Genomic DNA, 17059 nt, shown 5'->3' on the forward strand with positions numbered 1-17059 from the left:
GTAGGTGAAAAAGTACTATCAAAATTATTTTGAGTATTTTTTGTTGGTGGTTTAGAAGGCATGTTATTGACAGGTTTTAAAATCTCACCTAGGAGAAACAGATAATTTCAAATGGGTCTGTGCATATGCAATTTACTTTTTCTCTTAAGATTTCTGCCAGATGAAATTTAGAAACGATATCAATAAAAGTTTTTTTAAGCCAAGAAAGAGAAGATGAAAAATTATCTCCTAGGAAAAAACTGAATTGCATAAAAATGAATTGCATATGGGCCAAGGCCCCTGCATATGGACCAAGGCTCTGCCTGTTCAGTAAGCCAGAACCTATTTCAGCAGGAGACCTTAGGCAAGTCTCCCTAACACTGCTACTGCCTATAGAGCGCGTCCTAGTGGCTGCAGCTCTGGCGCTTTGAGTCCGCCAGGAGAAAAGCGCTATATAAGTGTTTGTCTTTGTCTTTGTTTGTCTTTTATGCAAGTAACCATTTCTCTTGGGATTTCTCCTCAGTGATAATTTTTCATCTTCTATTTGCAATAACTTTTCAGCACGTTGAAATTAAAAACACACCAAAAAGTAGGTGAAAAAGTACTACTAAAATACAAAATTATTTTGAGTATTTTCTTGCTTGCTGCAGGTTAAAAAAGCATCTTATAGACAAGTTTGAAAATATCACCTGGGATAAAATTAATTGCAGGAGATAAAATTAACTGCATATGGGCCGGAGGCCTATTCCCACAATACACCACCACATTATCTGATTCAATACTACTGAGTATTTACAATTTCCGAGTGTTGTGATTGGCCTGAAACTCCCATTTTTAGGCCATTTACAAAACTTAAAAAATAATCACAGGACTCGGAAATACATCGTAGTATTAGACCAACAGAGAATGTGGAGGTTTACATTAGAAATCAGAAAACCACAGAGATTTTAGACCAATCACAAGAGTAGGATGCTACCGAGTTTTAAGTCTTGTCTTTGGTCTAACTATTTCTGCGGTATTCCGATTTCCATAGAAAAATTCTGCAGCCTTTTATGTGTCCAATGATCCCTAGTTCTGTGATTGGGCTCAAATGTGTGAGCTGTGGTAATGTGGTATTTCTGCGGAAAAATTCTGCAGCCTGTGATTGGTCCAATGATTCTGACTTCGGAGTATATGGCCAATCATAGAATTTGGTAGTGTATCTAGTGTGTCCACATAATAGTGGTCATCTGAGTATTTTTGCAAAAACAATTTTTTTTCAGATTACATTACTTTAGTGACAAAAATGTATTTCATTTTTAATGAGAAAAACTAAAACTTACACACACACAAACACACACACTCACTCACTCGCTTCTGTATATATTTATTACAATGTCATGGATCTCAAGAGTGAAACAATTTTTCAGCAACAGGAAAGCGCTGATGCAAAAAGAACCAGTGAACCTGAGCTAATTTTATACACTTCATCAGGCCTCATTTCCTTGAAGAATCATTATATGCTGGAATTCAGGACATAGGCAATGCTAATAGAAGGAGACCTGTGAAATATTATTTCATGCTGTGGAATACAGGAATACAGTATGAGCTCCTCTGAATCAGTTTTTATCACCTAAACATAAATTAAAATCAGAATCAGAAAAAATATCAACTAAGAAAATTATCCCCTAGGAAAAAAATGTGAATTGCCAGGGCCACTTATGCACTTAGCCATTTCTCTTGAGATTTCTCCTAGGTGATTATTTTTCATCTTCTATTTTGCAGTAACTTTTCAGCATTGAAAAAGTACCAAAAAGTAGGCGAAAAAGTACTAGCCAGCATTCTGTCCTGTGTCTGTTGAATACAAAAAATGAAGGTGCAACAATTCCAACTTTTTAAAATTATTTACATCTGTTACATTTTCTATTTACCTTTTTTCGGACATGCTTTATATGGCTGCACCGTTTAAACAAGAAGCAACATATTGGGTCTGATCCAATTCACTTTTCTTCCACGTTTTCTCCTAGGTTATAATATAACATCTTATCAGAGAAATGCCTTTTAAGCTACCAGCGAGCAAGCAGTTATTTGCAATAATTTTGACACTACTGTTTCACTTGCTTTTTGGTACTTTTCCAATTGCAGAGTGGTGAAGTGTTATTTTTACACAGAAGATGAAAAATGATGTTCTAGGGAAAAACTTAGATGAAAAAGTGAATTGGATTGGGCCCATTGGCTCTTATTCGATTCACTTTTCTCCTAAGTTTTCTCATAGGTGATATTTTCACATATTTATTAATAATGCTTTTTAAGCCACCAGCATGCAAAAATTTACTCTGAGTAATGTTGACTGTACCTTTTTCACCTACTTTTTACTTATTTTACTTGGACCCTTTTGCAATTAACGTTTTCTCTGGAGTTATTGCCTAGGTGATAATTTTCTCTCTTTAAAATATTTTAAGAATTTTACAATTGTAAAAGTACCTAAAAGTTGATGAAAAAGGTTTCAAATGCATTTTATGACAAGATGTGAAAATATAACATAGGTGAAAATTCAGATGAAAAGGTGAACTGCATATGGGCCTTGTTGACAAGTTACTTAAACAGAATATTAAAAAAAATATCTCCCAGGAGAAAACTTAAGGAGAAAAAGTGAATTGAATAAGGACCATTGTTGAGTTACGAGATCTTTGGTTCTTTCTGTCTTCTTGGACCTAGCAAGTACTTGCGCAAAGGTGGATCAGCGCATCACCAGGCCACCTCCGAATGGCCACCAATCAGAGCTGAGCCCCCCCAAGAAACTACAAACGCACCTTGAAACCAAACAGAAGCTCTGCATAAACATCAATAAGCAATGCTATTACATGGGAGCAGCTGACCAAAGTTACTTACATTTGTTCCTTTGCGAGGAAAGGAACAGCGCTACTTAAAAACAGATTGCATCCTTATGACTACCTGCTTGAGAGTGCAAGCCCCACTAGTGGGATAAAATACACACCCAGTGTTCAAATAATACCACTGGAGGATGTTGGTTTACATGCAACTTATTAGGTACTCGTCCCTCCCACTGCGAATAAGTCATCCCCCATGGGAGGGGCCCTAACACTAACTATTCCTAAATTATGCATTTGCATAGCCTGGGTGCGCTACCAAGTAAAAATTTAAAATTGCGCAAAGGTGGATCAGCGCATCACCAGGCCGCCTCCGAATGGCCAAGTTTTTTTTTTTAAGTAGCGTTGTTCCTTTCCTCGCCATCTAGCAAGTACTTGCTTTACCCAAAAGGGCTTTTTTTTATAGATTGCAGATTTACAATTTAAAATGGACAGCTGAATGTTCGCCAACTGAAACCCTGCAGCTAGCTCCTTGTTCCAACCATTATCAAAGTAGCAAGTGAAGGGAGTGTTGACTTTGGTTTAGTTGACCAGTAGATAGTGGCGTGTTATCTGTGTTTTCCCATCATCCACCCAACCCTGCTATGTATTCAATAACAGAATGATTTATCTGTTTTATGTGTAATTCCTGAGTCATGCTGTTTTTACTGATAAGCTTATTGTATGGCTTGACAGACCACTATACAACATATCCCCATTTTAACCTACAGAAAAGAACAGCCTCCTTCTGTAGCAGCTTGGTGAAGGAGAGGTGTTTGTTCACCTGTAACACAGGAATACTTCTCATATAATATTATTTACATATGCATTTGTTTTATTTCCGTGTAAGAGTTACGCTGGAGAGACACTCCTCTTTCATGAATGCTTTTGTTAGGAGTGTACCACTGCATCCGTAAGACCTGGTAATGCTGTAAATGGTCACACTGACATCAAACAACATCAATAATCATTCACATACATAAAGACAAAAGTCATTAACATGCTATAAACAAGGACACCATCTGGGCCTCTCTGTAATTTTGTACATACTGTATTTTTAACTCAATATAAAAAGTTGACTAAAAAACATAATTGTGACTACTAGGTGTAACGTTTGCGGAATCGTTTTCGTGGTCAGCGCACGAGATGCGCACTGACACAGCGAAAACCTTCCACAAGCGTATAATTGGGTGAACCCAGGCTAGGTGCAAGGCACCAGCAGAGGGCAATCCCCACCGGCAGATGGCGCTGTGGAGTGCAGACGAGTACAATCGCTGCACGGCCACAGATGTCAGATGGGGATTGTACAGATCAAGACAATGCGGGGCTGAACAGCCCATAAAGAGAAAGAGCACAGGGACAGGACGAATGTGTGTTCACCAATCTAGTCGTGACCCTGCGACGGTGAACACACATCAGCAGAAACAAAAGTAGGAACGCGATCGCGAGAAAGGCGATCGCCAGAAGTGACACAAGACAGACTAGAACAGAACACAAGAGGAGCAAAGGCACAGCAAATAATACAATGAGAATGATAAAGAAAATAACAAACGCTAACTAAACGCAAACACCGCACTCATTCGCAACAGCGAACGCGTTTATGCGCGGTCTCCGCGTGTTAAGCACAACAGAGACAAGCACGCCTAACTAACTACCGACAGACAAACACGAAACAAAGAACGCGAACGCTTGCTTAACGGCTACCCCACCGAGCCCACAGCAAGCGCCCGCATCAGACAAGACAGACAAACGAGAAACAAGAACTAGGCAGAAAGGATCCACCGCTCTTCCGCCAGAGCAAGTGTGATCCAAGCAGGAACACAGATCAGAAAGATCCACAGCCGCTAACGCTAGCGGCCAGTGCGATCTAAACTCAGGAACAAGAAAACAGATCAGAAGGATCCACAGCGCTAGCGCTAGAGGCTAGTGTGATCCAGGAAGACAGAACAGAAGGATCCACAGCACTAGCGCAAGGTGAGTGCGATCCAGGCAAGACAGATCAGAAGGGGCCACCAGCAACAACCGCCGCTCTGGTCAGCACCCAGAACGACTTCCTGTCGACCACCGCTGGGACAGGACAACCGCAACAAACAAACAAACAAACAAACAGATATGCAATCCTAACTGCACCAGGAAAACTACCTAGTGCAGTCCCATGAATCACTCCAAGCTAACTTCAACAAGAAGTAGCATGGCTGACACTCTAGGAGTGTTTACTACAAACCCTGAAGGAATGACCAGCAAAGGACTCTGGGAAACATAGCTCTTTATACTGCCAGTCATCAAAGGAGGCAGGTAGGGGTTTTGCATAACGAATGTATGCAAATTCCTCAGCAGCAGAACAGACCAGAAACTTGCAATGGAAAGACAGGTCTCTCTTCCAGAGACCTGCAGCCCACAGACTAGAGGAATGGTCAAACAGCTGTCTGCCAGTGCAGCCAGCTGAGCGGATCCTCACACTAGGCCCATATGCAATTAACTTTTCCACCTGAGTTTTCTCCCAGGAGATAACTTTCATCTTTTCTTTAAACTATCTTTTCAGCATTTTACAATTGAAAAAGTACCCAAAAGTTGGTGAAAAAGTGCAATCAAAATTATTTTGAGTGTTTTCTTGCTTGCTGGTGGCTTTAAGGGCATTTCATGACAAGTTATGAAAAATATCACCAAGGAGAAAACTCAGAAGAAAAATTGAATTGCATATGGGCTCAAGTGTCAAGGCGGAAAATTAAAAAAATACCATGGGCCATGTGCAATGCTAAAAATTATTTTAAATTGAAGATGAAAAAATATCTCCTAGGAGAAAACTCAGGAGAGGAAGTGAATTGCATAAGGCCCCTTGACATAAAATTCCTTTTAAACCACCAGCAAGCAAGAAAATACTCAAAATAATTTTGATAGTACTTTTTCCCCAATGTTTAGGTACTTTTTTAATTATAAAATCCTAAAAAGTTATTTTAACCAGTTCACCCCCAAGGGGTTTTACTCTAACGGACCAGAGCAATTTTCACTTGTCAGTGCTCCTCCCTTTTATTCCCTAATAACTTTATTACTACTTATCACAAGAAAATGATCTATACCTCGTTTTTTTCGCCACCAATTAGGCTTTCTGTGAGTAGTACATTTTGCTAAGAATATTTTTATTCTAAATGTGTTTTAATGAGAAAAAAAACAAAAAAAAAAGAAAAAAAAATCATTATTTCTCAGGTTTTAGCCATTATAGTTTTAAAATTAAACATTCTCCTGTGGATAAAACAAGCACATATTATTTACCCAGTTGTCCCGATTATTAAACCATTTAAATTATGTCCCTATCACAATGTATGGCGACAATATATTATTTTGAAATATAGGTGTTATTTTTCTGTTTTGTTTTTTTTTTGTTCTGGCCATAATTACCAGCCCCAATGTAATAGATTAAAATTAATTTTCCCCCATAAAATATAGATTAAAAAAAGCTGAGTCCATAAGGAAACTATTTATTTATTTATTTTAAGCTGAATTTTTTTTACAAGTGTTTTTTTTTTGAGAGGGAGGGTTGTACGTGTAATTTTATTAATGATGTGCATGTAATTGTGTATGTCTGTATTTTGTATGTGTAATATACTTTTTGGCCACAAGATGGCGCTAGTGAACACTTCGTTATAGGAAGTGATCACTTTTTTTTTTTTACACTTTATTGAACAGTAACAATTTCCTGTTTTTGTGAATGGACGTAGCCGCTGTTCGCGGTCACGTCCATTCACTCCAGGCACTGCGATTGGGTAGAGGACTGTTCGGTCCTCTTCCCCAATCACTCATCACGGGATCCCGGTGGAATTGGCGGCGGTAGCGGCGCACACACGGCGGTAGCGGCGACGTATTAAAACGTCATGTTGCTGTTAATAGGGTAAAGCATGACGTTTTAATACGTTAGGTTGTCATTAAATGGTTAAAGAGAATATGAAAATTATCTCCAAAAACATAACTCAGGAGAAGAAGTTAATTGCATATGGGCCCATGTATTTACATCAAATTGATCTATACATCCTTTTTTACACCACAAATTAGGCTTTCTTTGGGTGATACCTTTTGCTAAGATTTTTTTTATTTTAGCTGCATTTTAAAGGGCATAATAAGAAAAAAAATGAAACAAAAATCTTAGTTTTCAGCCATTATATTTTTAAATAAAATGTGCTATGATAGGTAAATCCAACATTTTACCATTTTTCTTGGTTATTACAGTGTACCAGAACCAGAGATGAAGCACCCTCATATATTTTATCATATATATCAATGGGAACATTAGAGAAAACACCTACCCTGCTCTCTGCTTCATCATTCACTGCTCAGCCTGTTTGTTATCAGCCCTGATAAAATCCCAGACTGAGCATTCAGTGTGACTTTGCTCAGGAATAATTATAGCTGAGTCTGTCTTCTCTGATGTCTTTTCAAGCCCAAGCCTGCCCCCTTCTGGCTCTGCTATAATGACTCAGCTATAATGATTCCTGAGCAAAGCCAGAGTGAATACTCAGTCTGGGATTTTATCAGGGCTGAAAACAAGCAGGCTGAGCAGTGAAGGATGAAGCAGAGAGCAGCGTAGGTTTTTTCTCTAATGTTCCCACTAATATATATGGTAAAATACATGACGGTGCTTCATCTCTGGTTCACTTTAAATTGTGTTGCGACAATATTTTATTTGGAAATAAAGGTGTATTTTTATCTTTATACTAGATCAATAAATACAAGCCCTAATTTGCAAAAGTACTGGCGATATACCCTAATGACATACATGTTAAAAAAGCAATAATGTGCAATCTTGTGCTAATCACACGAAGCTTGAATGGTAAATATTGCAGCTACTAGCAGTTCCTGGATGTTAAAAAAGCTGAGTCCATAAGGTAACTATCAACAATCTTTTTTATATGCTGTCGCTTTTTTTTATTTTTATTTTTTACCTGAGCGGACTGGATGTTAACAACATTAACATCTGATGAAATGAATGTACTAACTTGTGAGTGTAACATTTATTGCGATTGGTGCTGTTATATACTGATTCATTGTGAAATACGCAGTGGACTAACTGTGAGGCCTACTGCACACCGGAGCGTTTCCGCTGCGGTTTGCGATCTGCTTGAGGGTGCGGATCCGCTAGGGTAATGTATTTCAATGGGCTGGTGCACACCAGAGCGGGAGGCGTTTTGCAGAAACGCATACTCCCGGGCTGCTGCAGATTTTGGATTGCGGATGCGTTTCTGCCTCAATGTTAAGTATAGGAAAACCGCAAACCGCTCTGAAAAACGGCACTTCAGAGCGGTTTGCCAGGCGTTTTTTGTTACAGTAGCTGTTAAGTAACAGCTTTACTGTAACAATACATGAAATCTACTATACCAAAACCGCTACACAAAACCGCAAAACGCTAGCTGAAACGCTGCAGAAAAATAAGAAAAAGCGTTTCAAAATCTGCTAGCATTTTGCGGATCTGCTAGCGGTTTTTGGTGTGCACTAGGCCTATGTCTCTGTTTCTGATGCTGCAGATGGTTTTAATTTCCCTCTTTCACGTACTGCATACCGACAATATTAAGCCTTTAAAGAAGCGGCCAAGCTATAGACCGCGAACCGTGCGCTAGGCAACTGGTTGTGACAGACGTATAACATGTGACCGATTGTTAATATTGTAACTAAGAAAAAAAGAGTTAAAAAAGTCTCGTATTTTATTTTCAGTTATATAGCTTTTTTATATAACATTGCATCATTCTCTATTTGCAGTGTCAGGAACTTACCTGAGGTTTCCAGCGAGGCAGCCGCTCCTCTTGCTGGTCTGTCCGATCAATGCTCTTCCGGGTCTCCATGTGCGCTTGGCATACCCAGTGTCCCTTCTGACTAGAGATGGCCCGAACCTCCGATTTTCGGTTCACGAACCAGGTTCGCGAATCTACCGCGAAAGTTCGGTTCGCGTGAACTTTCGCGAACCGCAATAGACTTCAATGGGGAGGTTAATTTTGAAAACTAGTAAAATGTATGCTGGCCATAAAAGTGATGGAAAAGATGTTTCAAGGGATCTAACACCTGGAGGGGGCATGGCAGAGTGGGATATACGCCAAAAGTCCAAGGGAAAAATCCGGATTGGACGCAACGCAGCGTTTTAAGGGCAGAAATCACATTGAATGCTAAATTGCATGCCTAAAGTGCTTTAAAACATCTTGCATGTGTATACATCAATCAGGGAGTGTAATTAGAGTACTGCTTCACACTGACACACCAAACTCACTGTGTAACGCACCACAAACAGCTGTTTGTGTTGTGACGGCCGTGCTGGACTGGTGTGCACCATGGCCAGAGTGCAGGCCATGGCGGTTTTCAAGCCCATATGGTCGCTGGGCTGTGGTAGCTCAATGATAGAACAACAGTGACTGTCCAGCTGATCAAATATGGTCTGTCCACAATGAAGCAACAACCTTATTATCTTTGGTGTGCCACCCCACTCATATAGCAGGCGGTCATTGATTCATTGTGGTACGCAAGCCCCTTCACTGCGGTAAGGTAATGATCACGAAGGGAAATGTGCACATGTACATGCCTTTTGTTTCGTTGTTGCAGCCGCAGTGCAGCCAGAAAAATTAGGCAGGCATGTACATGCACTAGAAAAATTATTATAGCGGCCGCTGCTAGCAGCGGCCTTAAAAATTCAGGAATCCGTCTGAAGTCCTGGACCCTGTTGGTGGTGGCAGAGAAGGCAGTCAAGCGGCCTGCGGGCAGATATGCTGGGTGGGGAGCAACTTAGTCTTGGGGCAGGCAGTCACACGGCATGCAGGCAGAGATGCTGTGTGGGGCTGACTTAGTCTTCGGGCAGACCTGAGCGTGCTTTGCAGACCAGGCATCCGTGGTCAGATGGACCCTTGACCCAACGCTGTGTGCCAGAGATGTCACCACTTGCCTTTCAACATCACGGTACAGCTTAAGTATCGCCTTTTTTGAGGAAAAAATTGTGGCCTGGTATCTTCCACTGCGGTGTGAGGCTTTGCTTTTGTGTGCTGCTTTTCCTCGGGTGTTGTAACGGTTGTGGGATTCTCTCCGTGATCAGCGCACAAGACATGCGCTGACACTGCGGAAATCCTCCACAAGCGTATAATTTGCGGGAAACCCAGCAAAAGGTGCAATGCACCTGTAGAGGGAAATTCCTGTCGACAGATGGAGCTGTGGAGTGCAGAGGAACAGCTCCTCTGCCCTGCCAAACACGCCAGACAGGAATTGCACGAAGGGACGGAACACAGGGCAAGATAGCCCTGAAGGAGAGAGAGCAAAGCGACAGATTGTATGTGTGTGCACCAAACCAGTCGCCAACCCGCGACGGTGCATACACAACAGCAGATAGGAAGCAGGAACGCAATCGTGGGAGAGGCGATTGCCAGAGGTGACACAAGGCTACAGCAAGGCAGAGCACGAGAGTAGCAAAGGCACAGCAAATCATACAATGAGGAGACACGGAAAATAACAAACGCTAGCTAAACGCGAACACCGCACTCATTCGCAACAGTGCACGCATTTATGCGTGGTCTCCACATGATAAGCACAATAGAGACAAACACGCCTAACTAACCACCGACAGACAAACATGAAACAGAGGACGCGAGCGCTTGCTTAACGGTTACCTCACCGAGCCTCCAGCAAGCGTTCATAGCAGACAAGACAGACACACGAAAACATGAATAAGCGAACGAGAGGATCCACAGCACTAGCGAAAAGTGGCTAGCGCGATCCAGGTAGACAGAACAGAAGGATCCACAGCGCTAGCACAAGATGCTGGTGCGATCCAAGTACAGAGTAGCAGACCAGAAGGATCCACAGCACTAGCGCAAGATGCTAGTGCGATCCAAGTACAGAGTAGCAGAACAGAAGGATCCACAGCACTAGCGCAAGATGCTAGTGCTATCCAAGTACAGAGTAGCAGAACAGAAGGATCCACAGCACTAGCGCAAGAGGCTGGTGCGATCCAGGGAAACAGATCAGAAGGGGCTACCAGTAACAACCGCTGTTCCGGTTAGCACCCAGACACACAGAACGATTTCCTGTCGACCACCGCTGGGACAGGACAATCGCAACAGACAAACAAAACAGGTAAGCAATCCTAACTGCACTAGGGAAACCTGCCTAGTGCAGTCCCAGGAATTACTCTAGGCTAATCTTTAAACAAAGAGCAAGGCTGACACTCCAGGTGAGTGTTCCACAGGACTAACTCTTATGACCAGCCACTTACTGTGGGAAACAGAGCTCTTTATAGAGCAAGCCCACAAAGGATGTGGCTAGGCAATCTGCATGACAAACGTATGCAAATTCCTCAGCAGCAAGCTGCACAACTAACAAAAGCTCTCTCTTCCAGAGACCTGCAGAATGCAGACCTGAACAGTGGTCAAAAGGCTGCCTGCCCAGCGGATCCTCACAGTACCCCCCCCCCCCCTCTAGGGTCGGATTCCAGACGACCCTCCAACCTGATACTTGCAAAAGACTCTAACTGAAGACTCACGAAGGTCAGGACAGCCCGACAAGGCCCAATTCCAGAGTCAGTCCAGCCGAAACCGACCTCATCGGAAGCAAACGCCACCGAAACATATCTATCAGTTCTACCAGTTTTAGTATAACACCCATCAGGACTGTGAACACCAGAGAAGAAGCCATCGACACCGTCCTGACAATACCCACCACCTTCCATGGAGCGCCCGAAAATACCAAATCTGCCACAATACCTGTTCGAAGTGTCCCTTACAACACAAAAGCCACTGTTGATCTCATCCAGGGTACCAAGCAAAATTTCTCCCGGAATCTCCCAGAACCTTCCGAAGCTCCACAGAGATCCCAAGAGGGCAGAACAATCACCAGGCTCACATGGAGAACCATCAAGCCCTCCTATGGAACCAATGACTATTCTGGATTCAGAATCACGAGGACACCCATCAAGATCAGAACTTTCAGGGACCACTTCTGGGCATGCAAGCAGGCAGGCCATATCAGAGCATGTCTCCACCGAGGAAGCATCTGAGCATGCTGGTAACCGAGGCACACTTGGGCTTTCTGGGTCACAGAGCACATTGGGGTACACCAGCACAGGAGAAACCTCAGAACATGTCGGGGAACTGCCAACCTCAGAGTCCGACACGACAAGACCAAAACCAGTACCGGGCAGAAAATCATCATGAGTGGAGGTCACAGGTACTGGTCTTTCAAAAGAAGACTCGGACTTAAATTCAGAATTTTCTGTGACTGTAATATCATCATTGACTACATATGAGTGAAGCTCCACCAGAGCTGCAAAGGTAGTCAGCACAACAGCAATGCCTACTGAAGTGGGCAACACCTCAGAAGGACTTGGGGGGCAGGAGACATCTCCTACAAGTTCTGCACCCTTTGGGAGGAACTCGGAGGTCTCCAGGACATCAGGCAAGACCTCAGGAACATTATTTTTTAAGTTTTCTAAGAAGGGTTCTGAACTATCCATGTTACAGGGCAAAACTGGAACTTTATTTTGAGGACAGGGCAGATGTCCCAGGGAAGGTTCCACCATAAACTGAGACTGAATTTCATCATCATGAGCGGAACGTACAGGAATATTTACTGGAACACACACTGACTCCCTAACTTTAATCTCGCTGCACCCAGAATTCTGCGTAGCAGTCAAACTAGCTTGCAACTCCAAAACTGCAGAAAAACAGGTGAGTATAGTGGCAATACCTAGACGAGCCTCTAAGGACACTGCAGGAGACTCTAAACAAGGCCATCTTAACTTATCCAGAGTACAGCATGCAGAATCAGCATTTTCCTCAGAACAAGAAAGGGACTCACAAATGTCAGTGTGATTGGACATCATATTTTTATTCATGGTACAGGGCAGGCTCAGAGAAACTTTCTCTGGACCCAGCAAAGATGCTACAGAGTCAGATTCGCAAAACCGAAGCGCTGTCTCACTCTTAGATTCGGCTAACAATGTCAAATCCGAGGAGTCAGGACGCAAAACATGCGAATCAAAAATCGCTTTAGGTTGTGAAACTGACGATTCCATAGCGCAAACCTCTGCGATCTGTGGGGCAGACTGTAAGGCGTTCAGGACAGAAGCACTGGAGCAACTGTCACCAGGCAACGGGCCCTTACAGGTGTGAACAGGGTGAGACAGAGACTCATTAGCAGAAGAAATAGCGACATCAACAGGATAAACTTTATTAGGCATATTAATTTTACTTTTGATGCTGCAAAATTTAGGAATTTTCCCCATGGCAGGATCACAGATGGAAGATCTTAAACATCTGTCTCTAAATGACAAGGGGTCCCACACATCCTTGAGAAAACTGGCACATCCATGCCGATCACAATCTTCAGGAACATCCGAGAAACAGGCATCAGATCGCTTAGATTCAAACTGCACGCAGTCAGGAGAGAATCCTCCAGGATTCGCACAGGAATCAACCACAGTGGCACACCCACTCATTTCAGATCGCACAATGTCACGACTCACATGCTTTACCCCAGAAAGGCAGGAACAATAATCCGACAACGATGTCTCTTTATTGGAATCAATTAGTTGGTGTGTGTGCAACTCATCCAAAATCGTCTGCCATACATAAATCATCAGATCCACATCACCCTCGTCACATTCATCGGAATCAATCAATAGGTACATAGAATCGAGACAGTCATTTAAGACATCTTCGCTTTTTGCGATGTAAAAATCGCAAAAAGGCTTTCCAATCAAAATCAAATTCCTCCATCAAGGCCCCAATGTCCCATGAGGCAAATGAAGGTTCAAATAGGCCAGTATCCAGATAATCTCCATATGGGTGGAGTTCAGGAACAAGAACAGATTTTTTAACTGCTTTAATATAGTGTGCGATCCTAACTATAATAGGATCCACACAAGCTTTGGATTGGGGCAAAAAACCCGGAAACTGAGAAACATCATTGAAAACATCATTATCATACTGAATGGTTTTGCATGGAATCAGCTGACTTATTAGCAGCTACACATTCAATTAGAGCAGGTTGTAAGCCAGGCAGTTTAAACCAGTGAGAGAATATCACTGCAAGAAACTGATACAGATTATCATTCCAAGAATTGTTTTTTAGCACATCATACGCCCAGGTGAACAAACCGTCTTTTAAGAGCACATAGGCAAACTGAAAAGCCGATGTGGACGGATCAGTAATCTGAAAGGTGGGATTCAGGCAAAACCTCACACATTCAGAGAAAAAAATTCCGCTTTGGTCTCTGAGTTTAGCCTTTTAAAGCTCTTAAAGACACAGGACCCATACTCGACAAAATCGTACAAATCAGAAATTCCCTCCACACTGGGAATTTTGGTTGGGCTGGTCATACTGTAACGGTTGTGGAATTCTCTCCGTGATCAGCACACAAGACGTGCGCTGACACTGCGGAAATCCTCCACAAGCGTATAATTTGCGGGAAACCCAGCAAAAGGTGCAATGCACCTGTAGAGGGAAATTCCTGTCGACAGATGGAGCTGTGGAGTGCAGAGGAACAGCTCCTCTGCCCTGCCACACACGCCAGACAGGAATTGCACGAAGGGACGGAACACAGGGCAAGATAGCCCTGAAGGAGAGAGAGCAAAGCGACAGATTGTATGTGTGTGCACCAAACCAGTCGCCAACCCGCGACGGTGCATACACAACAGCAGATAGGAAGCAGGAATGCAATCGCGGGAGAGGCGATTGCCAGAGGTGACACAAGGCTACAGCAAGGCAGAGCACGAGAATAGCAAAGGCACAGCAAATCATACAATGAGGAGACACGGAAAATAACAAATGCTAGCTAAACGTGAACACCGCACTCATTCGCAACAGTGCACGCGTTTATGCGCGGTCTCCACGTGATAAGCACAATAGAGACAAACACGCCTAACTAACCACCGACAGACAAACATGAAACAGAGGACGCGAGCGCTTGCTTAACGGTTACCTCACCGAGCCTCCAGCAAGCGTTCGTAGCAGACAAGACAGACACACGAAAACATGAATAAAAGGATCCATGAACGAGAGGATCCACAGCACTAGCAAAAAGTGGCTAGTGCGATCCAGGAAGACAGAACAGAAGGATCCACAGCACTAGCGCAAGATTCTAGTGCGATCCAAGTACAGAGTAGCAGAACAGAAGGATCCACAGCACTAGCGCAAGATGCTAGTGTGATCCAAGTACAGAGTAGCAGAACAGAAGGTTCCACAGCACTAGCGCAAGAGGCTGGTGCGATCCAGGGAAACAGATCAGAAGGGGCTACCAGTAACAACCGCTGTTCCGGTTAGCACCCAGACACACAGAACGATTTCCTGTCGACCACTGCTGGGACAGGACAATCGCAACAGACAAACAAAACAGGTAAGCAATCCTAACTGCACTAGGGAAACCTGCCTAGTGCAGTCCCAGGAATTACTCTAGGCTAATCTTTAAACAAAGAGCAAGGCTGACACTCCAGGTGAGTGTTCCACAGGACTAACTCTTATGACCAGCCACTTACTGTGGGAAACAGAGCTCTTTATAGAGCAAGCCCACAAAGGATGTGGCTAGGCAATCTGCATGACAAACGTATGCAAATTCCTCAGCAGCAAGCTGCACAACTGACAAAAGGTCTCTCTTCCAGAGACCTGCAGAATGCAGACCTGAATAGTGGTCAAAAGGCTGCCTGCCTGCGCAGGCAGCCCAGCGGATCCTCACAGGTGGTCATACCATTGCAGTTTTGTGCTTTGTAATCATGTGCCTTCATGAGGTAGTTGTCCCTATGCGGGTCTTGGTTTTTCCTCGGCTCAATTTTCGGTGGCAGACAGTACAGATGGCATTGCTTTCATCTGAGGCAGACACACAAAAAATGTCCACACCACTGAGGCCTGGGGTGATGGCACTTTGGTGGTGGCGGCCGACTGAGTGTTAAGTGGGGTGCCCGAATCAGAGCAGGAGGAGGAAGATATGTCACGCTTCTGTGCAGAAGCTGAGAAAGATGAGGTGTTCTGTGTTAAATAGTCAACTACGTCCTGACAATATTGGGGGTTGATGGCTCGTGCCTTCTTCTGAACACTGTACTTTTGGTCGAGGGCCGCACAAAATCACGACAGCCCGACCTCGAACAGACCTGCCAGGTGGCCTGCCTCTGCCTTTTGTTTTGTCCATATTGGGAGGGGGTGGGGATGAAGTAAAAGGTATGCACTGACTTGACTAATACAATGTGCAGTCACACAGGTGCAGTTAACAGGTATACATGGAGTGGTATATCACACTGCGTGCACTAACGTAGATAGGTGGGTGGGTGCACTGAACACAACAGGTAGGTATATGCAGTGATGAGGTTGGTGCACTGAACACAACAGGTAGGTATATGCAGTGATGGGTATTACAATGTGCACCTGTCACACACAGACAGGTAGCGGACAGGCACCGTGACACTGCGTGCACTCAGCTCACGTAGGTAGGTGGGTGCACTGTGAACAACAGGTAGGTAGGCATATGCAGTACTGGGTATTACCATGTGCTCCTGTCACACACACAGGAAGTCACTGAATGTGCTGGGCCTGGCAGTGGCACACACACAGTATGAATTATCAAGGCTGTCTATGCAACACAAGTGTCAGTGGGACACACAGAAAAAAAATAGATCACAAGAACAAGATTAGCTCTCAAAAAAGCTGTTGTGGGGTGCTATTTAAGCAATAAGAATCCGCAAGGAGCAAGCTAACAAGCCTACAAGAGCCTAACTAATCTTTCCCTATGAGAGTCTGCAACAGCAAAAGCAGCTGTCCCTTCTCTATTTACTGCAGGCACACAAGTGAGTAAAATGGCTGGCGATGCCTGCCTTTTATAAGGGGGTGAGTGGCTCCAGAAGGGAGTGTAGCCTGATTGGCTACAATGTGCCTGCTGACTGTGATGTAGAGGGTCAAAGTTGACCCTAATGGTGCATTATGGGGGCAAACCGAACTTCCGGGAAAAGTTTGCGGTTCTCCGCGAACGCGAACCATGGAAGTTCTCCGGGAGCCGTTCGCTGGAAAACCGTTTGGGCCATCTCTACTCTTGACAGGGATGTGTGCGCGCCAGGCGGGGGAGCACGCATACAGGCATCAGCCTCAGCCATACACGTTCAGACGCCGGAGAATTTAGTGTCAGCTGACATTCCTGGTCAGTTGACACCCAGGCAGGCTTTCTAAGTTTGTGTCAGCTGATCTACTTAGTCAGACAGGTGTTGCTGATTCTGATTGGTTGTTTGAGTGTG

This window comes from Hyperolius riggenbachi, chromosome 4, assembly GCF_040937935.1.
Source record: "Hyperolius riggenbachi isolate aHypRig1 chromosome 4, aHypRig1.pri, whole genome shotgun sequence".
Classification (NCBI taxonomy): Eukaryota; Metazoa; Chordata; class Amphibia; order Anura; family Hyperoliidae; genus Hyperolius; species Hyperolius riggenbachi.